The sequence below is a fragment of the Haliotis rufescens genome, unplaced genomic scaffold (assembly GCF_023055435.1).
Source record: "Haliotis rufescens isolate VD_foot unplaced genomic scaffold, xgHalRufe1.0.p SCAF_22, whole genome shotgun sequence".
NCBI classification, from domain to species: domain Eukaryota; kingdom Metazoa; phylum Mollusca; class Gastropoda; order Lepetellida; family Haliotidae; genus Haliotis; species Haliotis rufescens.
The window spans coordinates 11,973,582-11,989,722 of record NW_025963913.1 but is presented as its reverse complement, the minus strand read 5'-3'; the positions used below and the strand labels follow the sequence as shown (position 1 = coordinate 11,989,722).

The 16,141-nt window shown below is 39.2% G+C and overlaps 1 protein-coding gene across 4 annotated transcripts in view; it reads left to right on the top strand.

The window, feature by feature from the left end:
- Nucleotides 1-850: 850 nt before the first annotated feature.
- Nucleotides 851-16,141, top strand: part of LOC124146412 — a 38,001-nt gene continuing 22,710 nt past the window's right edge. Inside the window, exons 1-2 of one of the 4 annotated variants that reach the window (XM_048401510.1) lie at nt 851-1,149; nt 14,251-14,408. The gene's annotated coding sequence lies outside the window, so the exon portion shown is untranslated. Of the gene's footprint in view, nt 1,150-1,357; nt 1,517-14,250; nt 14,409-16,141 lie in introns of those variants that run through there. The other 3 variants (XM_046516687.2, XM_046516686.2, XM_046516688.2) reach the window with 3 other exon arrangements.

Sequence of the window (16,141 nt, the reverse complement as noted above, 5' to 3'; positions counted from 1 at the left end):
TATCTTACTGTTGATATATATTCGCTTCCTAAACTATCCTACTGTTGATATATATTCGCTTCTTAACCTAAACTATCGCACTGTTGAAATACACTCGCTTCTTAAACTATCCTTCTGTTGAAATAAAGTCGTTCCAAAACTATCCTTCTGTTGAAATACACTCGCTTCTTAAACTATCCTACTCTTGAAATATAGTCGTTCCTAAACTATCCTACTGTTGAAATATAGTCGTTCCTAAACTATCCTACTCTTGAAATATAGTCGTTCCTAAACTATCCTTCTGTTGAAATATAGTAGTTCCTAAACTATCCTACTGTTGAAATTTAGTCGTTCCAAAACTATCCTACTGTTGAAATATAGTCGTTCCTAAACTATCCTACTCTTGAAATATAGTCGTTCCTAAACTATCCTTCTGTTGAAATATAGTAGTTCCTAAACTATCCTACTGTTGAAATATAGTCGTTCCTAAACTATCCTTCTGTTGAAATAAAGTCGTTCATAAACTACCCTTCTGCTGAAATATAGTCGTCGAGTTGTTGAGAATCCGGCTTCTCCACGGCTTCTCGCTGCCTAACGTAATGTTGAAGAATTGGCTAAAAGTCTCTTAATCATTCTTCCGTTTATTTGAACGATGCCTCGGCAGTGAGACTGGCTGGCGTTGTGTTTTATTCAGGTGAAAGTTACAGGTTTTCTTGGTTTCAGTTCTACAACAGGTGTAGTTTATCGTTGCTGTTGAAATGAATTTCTCTTTGTGTTATAATATTACATAGCCACGAGTAAAATGCTTTGTTAACACGATACCTTACGTGCAGCGTGTTTATCAGAGCATTGGTGCACCTGTAACGCGTTGTCATAGGGAAACGCCAAACAGTATCCTGTGTCCATGGTGTTGATTACACGTGAAGGGTAAACTATCGCGTACTTATCAGTTTCCCCCAGACGATATTTTTAACCTTAATATTTGAATCAATTCATTTATACCTATCTGAGTGAAATCCGATCCAGTTGAAACGCTGCGGCACGCGTCCCAGAGAGCGACTTCCATATTTAGCACAGCTACACGGTGCACGTGACTGCCTGTAGTGGAGCTATCTTCAATTTTCTCGAGATGAGCGCTGGATACCGTTAGCATCTGTGAGGAAAGGAAAGGTAAGGCGGAGATAGTATATCTCCGATATTTTTTGGTTATTGAGACAACTGATGCCATCGTTTACTGATATTCATCACGTTAGATGTATGAACATTAGTAATTTCAGCGTCCCTTTGTTACCAGGCAGAGTGAGGTTTTCTTGTGGAATCGATGGTGAATTACTTGTCGATCAATAAACACGACGGTTGCCCGGCCCCTGTTAAGACTAGCTTTAGCTGTCAGATGCACAGATGTCGACGGAATACGTCAACGATATATGTAACACATATTCCATCAAAAGGTTTATTTGTGTTTGTTTGTTGGTGTGACCATATAAAAACTCTCATACGAATCTCAGACAGCCAGCAGAAGGTACACTCAATTCAGGTATGACAATTAAGGACTTGTATTGTTACATTCTTATTAGTCGTAGAGTTTGAGATGGTGATGTTATGATAAACTGAATCATACAGATATGACTCAGACGTATAAATGGTGTTCTGCGATGTAACCACGGCATTATGGTTTACAGAAAAACCGTCATGTATTGATGGCAAGCTGACGACCTGAGGTGGCGATGTGTATGTTATCTGTCCGAGCCTGGCTAGCCAGCTAACATGTTCGTGCCGAACCAAACCTCTTCCTCGCCATTATTGCTGGCCGAGTACAAGGAGGCACTTATGTATGTTGTACCGAAGAGCAGATTCAGAGATGATATAATTCTAAGAACGCCTTTATATTTGGCTCGTCGCCATGAGGTAAAACCATCGTCTTTGAATTAAGTTATGATCTCATTCATTCTACAAGTTTCAGCTGTAGTCAATAAGCCGGACATGATTAACTCACTTAGTATTTGGTGTCAGTCCTTAGGGCCCCTGTGTCTGGGGTAGTTGCACATGCAGTATTGCGTTATTAAAAGTGAAACTACTGGTGGCATCGTGGAATTGCTTACATCCACTACAGCTCAACTGTTTCAAATTGTGAATGAAAGATAAAGTGTTTTAGAATTGAACAAGCTAACATATTTGACATATTTCAACACACACACACACACACACACACATACACACATACATACACACATACATACATACATACATACATACATACATACATACATACATACATACATACATATAAACACACATGCACAAACAGAGACACACACACACAAACAAACACACACAAACACACAGAGACACAAACACACACAGAGACAAACACACACACACATACAAACACACACACAGACACACACTTAAACACACACACACACAAACACACACTCAAACATACACACACAAACAAGCACACACACAGACTCACAACAGACACACACAAACAAATACACTCAAACACACACACACAAACATGCAGAGACAACCACACACACTCACACACACACACACACACACAAAACAACACCAACACACACACACAGACATACACACACACAAACATGCAGAGACAACCACACACTCAGACACACACACTCAAACATACACACACAAACAAGCACACACACACAGACTCACAACAGACACACACAAACAAATACACTCAAACACACACACACAAACATGCAGAGACAACCACACACAGACACACACACACAAACACACACACACACACAAACACACACACTCAAACATACACACACAAACAAGCACACACACACACAGACTCACAACAGACACACACAAACACACAGAGACACAAACACACACACAGACAAACACACACACACACATACAAACACACACACAGACACACACAAACACACACACTCAAACATACACACACAAACAAGCATACACACAGACTCACAACAGACACACACAAACAAATACACTCAAACACACACACACAAACACACACACAAACATGCAGAGACAACCACACACAGACACACACACAGACACACACACACAAACAAACAAACACACACACAATCTCTCACTCACTCACACACACACACACACACACACACACACACACACACACACACACACACACACACACACACAAACAGGAGGAATGGATAGTCCAGTGGTGTAAGGCGCTGCAATTCACTGTGCAGAGTTGCATCCCTTGGGCACGCCTGAAACCTATGATTGTGGGTTTGAATCCCGGTTCACGCTGATTATGTTTCTTGGTTTATCAGCCCTATACCTACGCATAGATTTCACCCAAGTGGTATTGGTTGACATTCCTGAACGTGCATCTCAAGGAACAATGTTTATTGAGATTATCACATGTGCAATGGTTGTTTTATGTAACAGGGTAATGAAGACATTCCTTTATATAACCAGCTGTCGTAATTGGAAAGGTAGTGTTTGGCAAAACATTGTGGCTGTGTTTCCTGTAGTTCATGTTGTAAGCAGTTACAGAAACTGCCCATCTACCTAAATCTGGTAACATTTCTGGTAATTTTCTTGTGCAATAGTAAACTGTCAGCATCTTGACAGGAATTCACAACTCAACACAGATTTCAGTTACTTAGATTATCACAAAATATAGCATACTGTAACACAAGAAGGGACAGAAAAAGGTTTGTATGGGCCTATGTTGACTTTCCTTCAAAGTTATGTATTTTGGTATTGAATATTAATTTTCTTTTTAAGCAGTTTATATTGTCAGTGCATTACTATAAAGCATCATATCTCCGTCTCTCATATTGTACTCATTTGCAAACTAGTCAATACTGATTATGGAGACTATGCATGAGGACAATGTGTGACGCTGGTGTTCATGTTAGTACACTGTACCAATATGACTGGCAGCGCTGCTGCTACTGATACAGTATTGACCAACTAACCAGCCCCGATGACTGCTGCCCCTTGGCAACACACAACAGCAAACACGATGTAACTAACATCTCACATACATGATGCTAATTGCCATTGTCCAGAGTGTTGTATGATCATGTATCGTTGTAATAAGCCCTACTGGTTGCAGAGGCCAGCCTGTGCCATGTCTTAGGTAATACCCAGCAGGAAGTCTTATTTAATCCTTACTGGATGGTGGAATCTCATTTAATTTACTCTGAGAATGGGATAAATAATAAATGAATAATTTACCAAAATGTGATTGCGATGAATAACTAAGGTGCATCGTGTTGACGGTGCTGAATAATATCAATAATATCAATTATTCAGCATAACATCCAATTATGATACAAGCATTGAACTATGATGTGAGTCCATATCATCATGACATACTTAGACGTATTTAATGCCATATACTAAAAAGTATTATTGCAACTGCCATCTCTTACAGTTTCACAAGTTCAGTAATAGCTTATCATTCTGTTGTTTAAAATGGCTCTTTGTCTACAGATTCAGGAATGGCTTCTTGGTCCCCCAACCTTGGTCCCCATTAGTTGTTTGATTGAGAGCGTTTCTATGCCAGTGTGCCAAGAAGAGATATTGTGGTCAGGATAGACTGTTAATAATAATAATTTGGACTTCTTCAAAAGGTTTTCCATAATGGCAACACAATGTTGAAGAATCTCCCAAGAAACTATAAGTCACAGACATCTGAGATTTCATTTGATAGTTTTCAGAATACAATGTAATATAAATAACCTTGTAATAAACAAAGATATTAAAACAAAAATATGTAAAACTTGTGTAATTGGCTTCTTGGTGAAGCATACTTTCAACAGAACACGGTCTTTCAAATTTTCTTATACTTTTGAAAAATTGAGTCAAGTTGAGAGAGAATAATGTCTTCCCTTTATTTAAGAAAATGGTTGAAGGATGGCTAAATATATGACCTTGATCATCTTCAGTAAGTCAGTTTAGTTCTGGTAAGTAGAAGCACTAGGACTTAGCCTCCCTGTTGTTTAGGTATTGGTGACATGTAGGGCTGGGACAGGTAACTCGGGTACTCAGGTTGGGTGAGTCCTGAGTAGGACGACCCGTGTACCCACAGGACTACCCGGACTCGTGTTTAGTCATATATATTAAACATATATTGTTTAATAACAGAAACTCACTATAGCTCAGTGGTTACACTACATGTCGCTAATGTTCGCATTTCTTTCTGACGATACACACATTCCTTTTGACTTTCATATGTTTGAGTAAAGATAAAACTTCAGTCAACTCCCGTGTACGCATGATCTGATTGTTTGATAAATGTATCTAAATAGTTTTTACCAGGGCTGCGGTAAAACAATTCTCAATCAGACATTTTGTTTCCAACTCTAGAAACCTGCAGTGGGTACCCGGGTAGGGTCGGGTAATAGTGGGTTGGATACCCGGGTAGTAAATTTGGACACGTCCCAGCCCAAGTGACAAGCTATTGATGTTATGCTAAACAGGAACAGATGAAAGACAAATCCATTCCCAATAAACATTGCTTTGGATGAGCTTTATACGGATCCAAACTGCTGATCACTACCCTGACGTGTTGTACCTCCATACGTTCTCAGTCAGCCATCATGCTGGGAAGTGTCTCTGTTTGATTGTTTGTAAGATTACAGCTGGCTTAATTAACACCATTAATAATAACCTAGCAGAACCTCAGTACAATATACAGTGTACATGGCTACAATTAGTGGAGCTTGTTGCACACCTGAGGACTGATCAATACTCCCACTGCCAACTGTTTGGCCTGCTGGTGACAGGCTGCAGATAGCTGGGAGCTGCTGGGGACATGCCTGTGGCTATTGCTGCTGCTGTGCTAAGGTTTGTGAGACCTGACTGTGATCTCCATGTGTACTGGGAACTCTCTGGGATCTGGACACCGACTAAACAATATGCCACATGTATTCATGGATTTGTTAGAATTCTGTCCTTTTCTTCAGCCTATATGAGAAGATTTTGTTGCTTAGTCCAATCTATGAAGGTAATAACCTTCACCAGAATGACTAGCACCCATATATGGTAATAATTGACATACCACACAGTACAGTGTATTCCATGGTTGAACTAGTGTGAGCATATCATTGACATACCACACTGTACAGTGTATGCCATGGTTGAACTAGTCTGAGCATATCATTGACATACCACACTGTACAGTGTATGCCGTGGTTGAACTAGTCTGAGCATATCATTGACGTACTACACTGTACAGTGTATGCCATGGTTGAACTAGTCTAATGTTATCGATCACATACCACACTGTACAGTGTATGCCGTGGTTGAACTAGTCTGAGCATATCATTGACATACAACACTGTACAATGTATGCCATGGTTGAACTAGTCTGAGCATATCATTGACATACCACACTGTACAGTGCATGCCATGGTTGAACTAGTGTGAGCATATCATTGACATACCACACTGTACAGTGTATGCCGTGGTTGAACTAGTCTGAGCATATCAATCACATAACACACTGTATAGTGTATGCCATGATTGAACTAGTCTGAGCATAGCATTGAGGTACTACACTGTACAGTGTATGCCCTGGTTGAACTAGCCTGAGCATATCATTGACGTACCACACTGTACAGTGTATGCCGTGGGAACTAGTCTGAGGATATCAATCACATAACACACTGTACAGTGTATGCCATGGTTGAACTAGTCTGAGCTTATCAATCACATACCACACTGTACAGTGTATGCCATGATTGAACTAGCCTGAGTATATCATTGACTTATTCACTGTACAGTGTATGCCATGGTTGAACTAGTCTGAGGATATCATTGACGTACCACACTGTACAGTGTATGCCATGATTGAACTAGTCTGAGCATATCATTGATGTACTACACTGTACAGTGTATGCCATGATTGAACTAGTCTGAGCATATCATTGACATACCACACTGTACAGTGTATGCCGTGATTGAACTAGTCTGAGCATATCATTGACATACCACACTGTACAGTGTATGCCATGGTTGAACTAGTCTGAGCATATCAATCACATACCACACTGTACAGTGTATGCCATGATTGAACTAGTCTGAGTATATCATTGACGTACTACACTATACAGTGTATGCCATGGTTGAACTATTCTGAGCATATCATTGACGTACCACACTGTACAGTGTATGTCGTGGTTGAACTAGTCTGAGCATATCAATCACATACCACACTGTACAGTGTATGCCATGATTGAACTAGTCTGAGCATATCATTGATGTACTACACTGTACAGTGTATGCCGTGATTGAACTAGTGTGAGCATATCATTGACATATCACACTGTACAGTGTATGCCGTGGTTGAACTATTCTGAGCATATCAATCACATACCACACTGTACAGTGTATGCCGTGATTGAACTAGTCTGAGTATATCATTGACATATCACACTGTACAGTGTATGCCGTGGTTGAACTATTCTGAGCATATCAATCACATACCACACTGTACAGTGTATGCCGTGATTGAACTAGTCTGAGTATATCATTGACATACTACACTGTACAGTGTATGCAATGGTTGAACTAGTCTGAGCATATCATTGACGTACTACACTGTACAGTGTATGCCATGGTTGAACTAGTCTGAGCATATCATTGACATACCACACTGTACAGTGTATGCCATGGTTGAACTAGTCTGAGGATATCAATCACATAACACACTGTACAGTGTATGCCATGGTTGAACTAGTCTGAGCTTATCAATCATATACCACACTGTACAGTGTATGCCATGGTTGAACTATTCTGAGCATATCAATCACATAACACACTGTACAGTGTATGCCGTGATTGAACTAGTCTGAGCATATCATTGACATACCACACTGTACAGTGTATGCCGTGGTTGAACTATTCTGAGCATATCAATCACATACCACACTGTACAGTGTATGCCATGATTGAACTAGTCTGAGTATATCATTGACGTACTACACTGTACAGTGTATGCCATGGTTGAACTAGTCTGAGCATATCATTGACGTACCACACTGTACAGTGTATGCCGTGGTTGAACTAGTCTTAGCATGTCAATCACATACCACACTGTACAGTGTATGCCATGATTGAACTAGCCTGAGTATATCATTGACGTACTACACTGTACAGTGTATGCCATGGTTGAACTAGTCTGAGGATATCATTGACGTACCACACTGTACAGTGTATGCCATGGTTGAACTAGTCTGAGGATATCAATCACATACCACACTGTACAGTGTATGCCATGGTTGAACTAGTCTGAGGATATCAATCACAAAACACACTGTACAGTGTATGCCATGGTTGAACTAGTCTGAGCTTATCAATCATATACCACACTGTACAGTGTATGCCATGATTGAACTAGTCTGAGCATATCATTGACATACCACACTGTACAATGTATGCCATGGTTGAACTAGTCTGAGGATATCAATCACATAACACACTGTACAGTGCAGCCATGGTTGAACTAGTCTGAGGATATCAATCACAAAACACACTGTACAGTGTATGCCATGGTTGAACTAGTGTGAGCATATCATTGACATATCACACTGTTCAGTGTATGCCATGATTGAACTAGTCTGAGCATATCAATCACATAACACACTGTAGAGTGTATGCCATGGTTGCACTAGTCTGAGCTTATCAATCACATAACACACTGTACAGTGTATGCCGTGGTTGAACTTGTCTGAACATATCATTGACATACCACACTGTACAGTGTACAATGGTGTATGCCATGGTTGAACTAGTCTGAGCATATCATTGACATACCACACTGTACAGTGTATGCCATGGTTGAACTAGTCTGAGCTTATCAATCACATAACACACTGTACAGTGTATGCCATGGTTGAACTAGTCTGAGCATATCAATCACATACCACACTGTACAGTGTATGCCATGGTTGAACTAGTCTGAGCATATCATTGACGTACCACACTGTACAGTGTATGCCATGGTTGAACTAGTCTGAGCATATCATTGACATACCACACTGTACAGTGTATGCCATGGTTGAACTAGTCTGAACAATATCCACATGAAGGCAATATATTCCATACATCTTCATCTGTTCAAAGAAACATGTTCGATGTCATGTGCCTTTGTAACAATGTAACATTTTAAAATCTATATAGAGTTTTGGGATATGATAACTCCTGGTCGTCTGTCAACTGATCATGTAAGTAAGTTTCAGATGTTTCACATGGGTGACATGTCTCATTGGTCAGCTGAGATGGTACACGTGACAACTATGTGCATGATGTCCATGGGTTTTTAAAATACATCCATTGAGTTAGATAACAATGAGCAATCCATCCACATATTTTCAGGTAATCCTTTGAACAAAGTATGTTCTTTTTACATAGGCGTAAATACTAAAGGCATCCTTCTGTGGATGACAAATATACACCATAGGGTCAATACTAAAGGTATCCTTCTGTGGATGACAAATATACACCATAGGGTCAATACTAAAGGCATCCTTCTGTGGATGACAAATATACACCATAGGGTCAATACTAAAGGCATCCTTCTGTGGATGACAAATATACACCATAGGGTCAATACTAAAGGCATCCTTCTGTGGATGACAAATATACACCATAGGGTCAATACTTAAGGTATCCTTCTGTGGATGACAAATATACACCATAGGGTCAATACTAAAGGCATCCTTCTGTGGATGACAAATATACACCATAGGGTCAATACTAAAGGTATCCTTCTGTGGATGACAAATATACACCATCAGGTCAATACTAAAGGCATCCTTCTGTGGATGACAAATATACACCATAGGGTCAATACTAAAGGTATCCTTCTGTGGATGACAAATATACACCATAGGGTCAATACTAAAGGTATCCTTCTGTGGATGACAAAAATATGTCCACATTGGGTTCATCAAGTGAAGCACTTTATTGTCAGAACCTGTACAACCACAATTAGCCCTCAAAGATCTTGTGAGTTTTAAAGCATTTGCTTGTCAGGCCAAAGGAACGGGTTCAATAGGTACAATGTGTGGAGCCCATTTCTGGTGTCCCCTGCTGTTATGTTGCTGGAACAGTTGCTGGAAAAGTGGTGTAAAACCCATCTCACTAACTCATACTCAGCCTCCAAATGTTGGTAAGTGAACTTGTTTGACTACAAGGCATATGATCCCAGATATGGGTTTCAGGGTGTACCTTCCAGGACTTGTAATCTTCACTGGTAAGTCAGGACCATGGACACTGTGACAATATTATTGATTATAAATAATTTCATTTCAGGTAAGACATGTTTACTTTGATAAGCATTTCATGTTTTGTTTGATTGAAAATATTGTTAATTAATATTGTTGTTTCTTTATGATTGATTATTTTGCTAAATAGTTGCCAACAAAGCATTGGACATGAAAAAAAACAGTTTTATTTTTACAAATAAAAAAGTTATGTATTTGAACAGTATTTTGGGAATGGTCATTTATTATAGAAAAATGTTACATGTATTGGGCAGGGAGCAGACAAATAGGAATAACTTTCATGATCTAAGTATATATAAGAATACATTCATGACATTTGAAACAAATGCCAGGTAAGTCTGGAGTTCTTCAGATTATGAATACTGCAAAACATGCATGGACACAAATTGTAAAACTTATAAAAGTACATGAAGGACTTTTGCAATATATGCCCTTAAACATGTTACAATCTGACGTTCTTCTGATTTTTATTAACATCTAGAGATTATATGACAGTGAAATAATGGATTATATTCGACTTCACTATATTTATATTTAACAATATTTAATTCGTTAGAGGCCGGTATTATTTATTTCAATGGCCATTGTATTGTTATGCCAGTAGCTGTGCTTGTTCTCATGTTTAAAGGCAAATTACTATTTTCTGTTGCGTAAATAACATGATGATGAACAATGTGCTTGCACATGCCAACTGTGGTATTGTATCCCCATGGTCCATGTTGGTATAGCAAGGTAATTCCCCAAGCATCCCACCACCACACACACTGTAGTATGCTGCCTGTATACATTGTCAGATTAACACAGTTATTGTTCCCAGTACAGAGCAGTGTTTACAGAAAGCAAATTGAAAATCATGAGCACAGCACATTGCTTGTAAGTGGGTGTTATCCGGTCTCTGAATAGCAGTACAAGGAGATACCCAATAAAACACATAACCAGTATGATACAGTTGGGAATGCCGTTTTGTCTGTTTATTTCTGACAACATCCTCCTTAGTCAACACTAAAACAGAAGTAATATGCTCTCGTGTTACTGTAAACTATGAATCATCATGCACTAAACATGCTTACAATAGAATTAGAATGTTGCTTTTTTTCAACTAATCTGTGAAGATCCAGTTCAAATGGGTCTTCAGCAACCAATGCTTGCCATAAATGGGGACTATGCTTGTCAAAAGCGATTAACAGGATCGGATGGACTTGGTTGATGCATGCCATCGTACATCTTCCCGAGGCAAGAGAGTTAACTAGTCCAGTTTCCACCCTTGCCAAACTTGGCTAGAATTCCTGGGCTCGATTGTAGCGCCACCAGTGGCTATTACGAGTTATGTCCATTCTATGCCTCTCCTATGGACCAATCAGATTTGTTGTGCGATTTTGATTTGTTGTGCATAAAACTTGTTAGTCCAGCCAAAATGTAACTCCATAACAAACAAACAAATCCAACTGACCAACACAACTTCATGCCAGACAAAAGTGAAAATATTGAGTTGTTTATCTGGTTGCATAACTTTACTTTTAGTTTAATTGACCTAAAAAACTATTTTTGGAAAAATGGTTAACAAATAATCTCTGCATCCTTACATCAAGATACATACAAGGACTTGCTCTGACGGGCTCGTGAGGGTGCACACTGTAGAAAATGGCTTGTAGGAAACACTGTCTCTGGGATTGTAATGTAATTTATTATATTCATGCAACAAATAGATGATTGTCTTTGTTTGGATTGTTACTGGCATTTTCATTTTTTTTTCTTTCCTTGTCATGAAACAAAGCACGCCAACATAAAATCAATAGCCAGCCATCCCTGTATTCAGCTGCAAGAGGGCTCCAGCTGTACAAGGGAACAGGGTCACTGGGTCATGATCAAACATTGGGATTAGTCCACCCGATACAGGAGGATGCATAGCTGCGACTGTGTAATACACTGGTGAAATTCATTGCTATACAAAGTAATCAAATATCAGACATTCATGTCATACTGATGGAAATGCATACGGGAACACTTAGTTTTAGACACTGTGATAAATTATTATGCTATCATGAGCTGCCAGCCTTGTCTATTTTCCAACATGCTTATTTCCCTATATTTTCTATAATTTTCATTGTTCCCTTATTCGTTCCCATCAGTATATTTCTTTGCCTTAAACATGTTTAAACAGATACACGCCATGCATTTCAATATGGGAGAAAACATGATCGTCTTAATATCATATTTAGCTGGTCACTGTTCAGGCTGTGGACATTATCTGAACACTTTGTGTATGTGTTTGTAATTGCTCTACCACTTTTTGTGGCTTCATTCTGTGGCTTCATTTTTTGTGGTTTCAGTGATGATACCAGTAATGTAGACATTCTCACATGTGGTTGGACATCCACCATCACCTTGTAGTATTTAGGCCATGACAAATTGTTTACTCGTTTGTCAGGAAACGTCCCTTTGGTAGTCGTTTGTGACGAATTCACAATAGACAAGTCAATGTTTTCAAAGTCATAAAAACTTTTCTGAAGTCAGGGATTAAACAATGTGTTCCCCAAATCAATGACACACATTAAGAAACAACTCTGGTTTGTTAAATTAATCTTCCATTGACATGTTAGTTTCACAGTTTTGTTTGAGACTTGGAGCTTTTCAGATTTTACCTGAATTAATGGATGTTTCAGATAGAATTCCCAACATATGATATCCGTACATAGCAACAGATGAGACTCCTTGTCAATTTTAAGATCACAAAATATTTTTTTGACTTTCCCAAAACATCTTTAGACTTAGGCATAAACAATATGAATAATTCTCCTTGACGATGCCTTGAGTCAGTGACATTCAGAATGTGCGAGACACAGGAAGATGACCAAGGACGTATGTGTGCTGGGCCCCTGTCTGGCTTTACCTTTAGAATGATGCATGTTGTGAAACAAATATAGTGTTTTACTGGAACATTGTTAGGATGTACAGACATCAGATTTGACATTGCATACATTAAAATTGCAGCTGCTGAGATCACCTGTCAGTTGCTTTGTTAAGTAATCATTGAGGCATGCAGCTGAAGCTTCTCAATCAACACGCTATAAAAGACATCTCAGACAGGACATGTGCATTGTAGCAGGTGTTTTCATTCCCCCAGTGGAGTTACAGGTCCTCTTTTCATTTAAATATTGTTCATTTCATGCGAGAATACTGTACTTTCCATCTTTGTAAGAATGATGTGCTGGTCATAATGGGTAACCAGCAGACAGCTCTGTAGGCACAAATCATTGTCAGTGTAAGTGATGTTGTAATTATTGGTAGGGATCACTCAGTGCCCAGTCTCCTATATTTGTCACAGAAAGAGAAGGATTGAGTGATAACAATGTGTGACCTGTAATCAGGTGTGTGTATGATTAAGAGGGGGTTTAAATGTATTAGACAGTAATATTTGTGTACTCTAATATATGCATAATGCTAAGTAATGAATATGCAGAGAGAGTTACTGCTTACTTGAAAGCGTCCTCTCACTTTTAGCCATCTACCACCAGCATCACCTCCACCCCAACCCCCAACCCCACACACCTCTAAAAATAATTAAATCTGTAATAGGAAATAATCATGTTTTGTTCTCTTTTTCCAAGAATTTAGTCACATTGACATATTACCTATTAGCCACCTACTTTCAGAAGCAAATACTTCACCTGATCTGAAAGCATTTTCCCACAAAACTACTTTCACACATCAGAACAAAAACATGTGCTTTGCATAAGGAAATACATGTTCATATGAATTAATGTATGAATGTATACCTACCAACGCAAACCAATCCAATCCATAAATCAACATGACAAGCCTACCAGATGTTCCACACATCACGCCAGCACATCCAGGTGAAATACTGTGGTGGTCATGGTGATGCTGCGCCCACCATAGTAATACCCAGTCTACTGGCTCAGGGAATAATGTCCATGGATGTGGAAATCAGATGTCAGTTACTAAAGAAAATATTTGTTTACAGGGGACCAAATGTGTTTGTTGGCTGTTTGATTAGGAAAAGCAAATCCTAAGCATTGACCCCAGATATTGTACTGCTGCTGTGACTTCCCTGCCTTCATGTCATGCAGGGAAATTACTGATATAACAACAAATGAATATCGAAGAGACAAAACAGTCCAGGTAATGTTGTTGTCAAGTTCAGGTTTCACAATATCTTGTAATACAGAAGGTTTTCTGCTAAATCTTCCAAGCATATTTTGTTCTACTTCCATTCACTGGATGCTTGTCTCATGTTGGGTTTCAGTGTATTCAATGTATCATGGCAGTCAGAAGCGTTTAGGAATGAAATTATGATCATTGATCATTTGTCAAAGTTATTCAAAATATGAATTCATCAGAATTCAGAAGTATTCCCTCCCTTTAGGGGCAGAGGGGAAACATGTTGCTTTTGGATCAGTTCCCGTTGGGTTTGGCGTTGATGTCAGCATTTCAATTCATTGTAGGCCATAAACCGTTCAGTGTTGTCCACTGAAACTTGTTGGGTTCATTGCTCATTGGCTTACCTGGTGCCTTTTGCTATTGATATATTTTTCAAAATTGTATTTAATCATGATTTCATGGAAACAATTTTGGCTTAGTTTCAAACAAGGGCAGGGTTTCTTTCCTGGCCATACCTTGAAACCGCTCAACATAGTTCAATGAAACTTGTGATATGCCTTGCTCATCAGCTTAACTGGTGTAATTGCTATCTCGAAAGTTTTCTAAATTTACTTTTTGTTACATTTCCATGGAAACATTTTGGACTTTTAGTCTTGAACTAGTCTTAAACAACTCTAGACACACTGAAGGCTCGAAGGAAGTCTGACATATACTAGTATGTGTGCACACTGAGGCTGCAAAGAAAGACTGACATATACTAGTATGTGTGCACACTGAAGGCTGCAAAGAAAGTCTGACATATACTAGTATGTGTGCACACTGAAGGCTGCAAAGAAAGTCTGACATATACTGGTATGTGTGCACACTGAAGGCTGCAAAGAAAGTCTGAAATATACTAGTATGTGTGCACACTGAAGGCTGCAAAGAAAGTCTGAAATATACTAGTATGTGTGCACACTGAAGGCTGCAAAGAAAGTCTGACATATAATAGTATGTGTGCACACTGAAGGCTGCAAAGAAAGTCTGACATATACTGGTATGGGTGCACACTGAAGGCTGCAAAGAAAGTCTGACATATACTGGTATGTGTGCACACTGAAGGCTGCAAAGAAAATCTGACATATACTAGTATGTGTGCACACTGAAGGCTGCAAAGAAAGTCTGACATATACTAGTATGTGTGCACACTGAAGGCTGCAAAGAAAGTCTGACATATACTAGTATGTGTGCACACTGAAGGATGCAAAGAAAGTCTGACATATGCTAGTATGTGTGCACAATGAAGGCTGCAAAGAAAGTCTGACATATACTAGTATGTGTGCACACTGAAGGCTGCAAAGAAAGTCTGACATATACTGGTATGTGTGCATACTGAAGGCTGCAAAGAAAGTCTGACATATACTAGAATGTGTGCACACTGAAGGCTGCAAAGAAAGTCTGACATATACTGGTATGTGTGCACACTGAAGGCTGCAAAGAAAGTCTGACATATACTGGTATGTGTGCATACTGAAGGCTGCAAAGAAAGTCTGACATATACTAGAATGTGTGCACACTGAAGGCTGCAAAGAAAGTCTGACATATACTGGTATGTGTGCACACTGAAGGCTGCAAAGAAAGTCTGACATATACTGGTATGTGTGCACACTGAAGGCTGCAAAGAAAGTCTGACATATACTAGTATGTGTGCACACTGAAGGCTGCAAAGAAAGTCTGACATATACTGGTATGTGTGCATACTGAAGGCTGCAAAG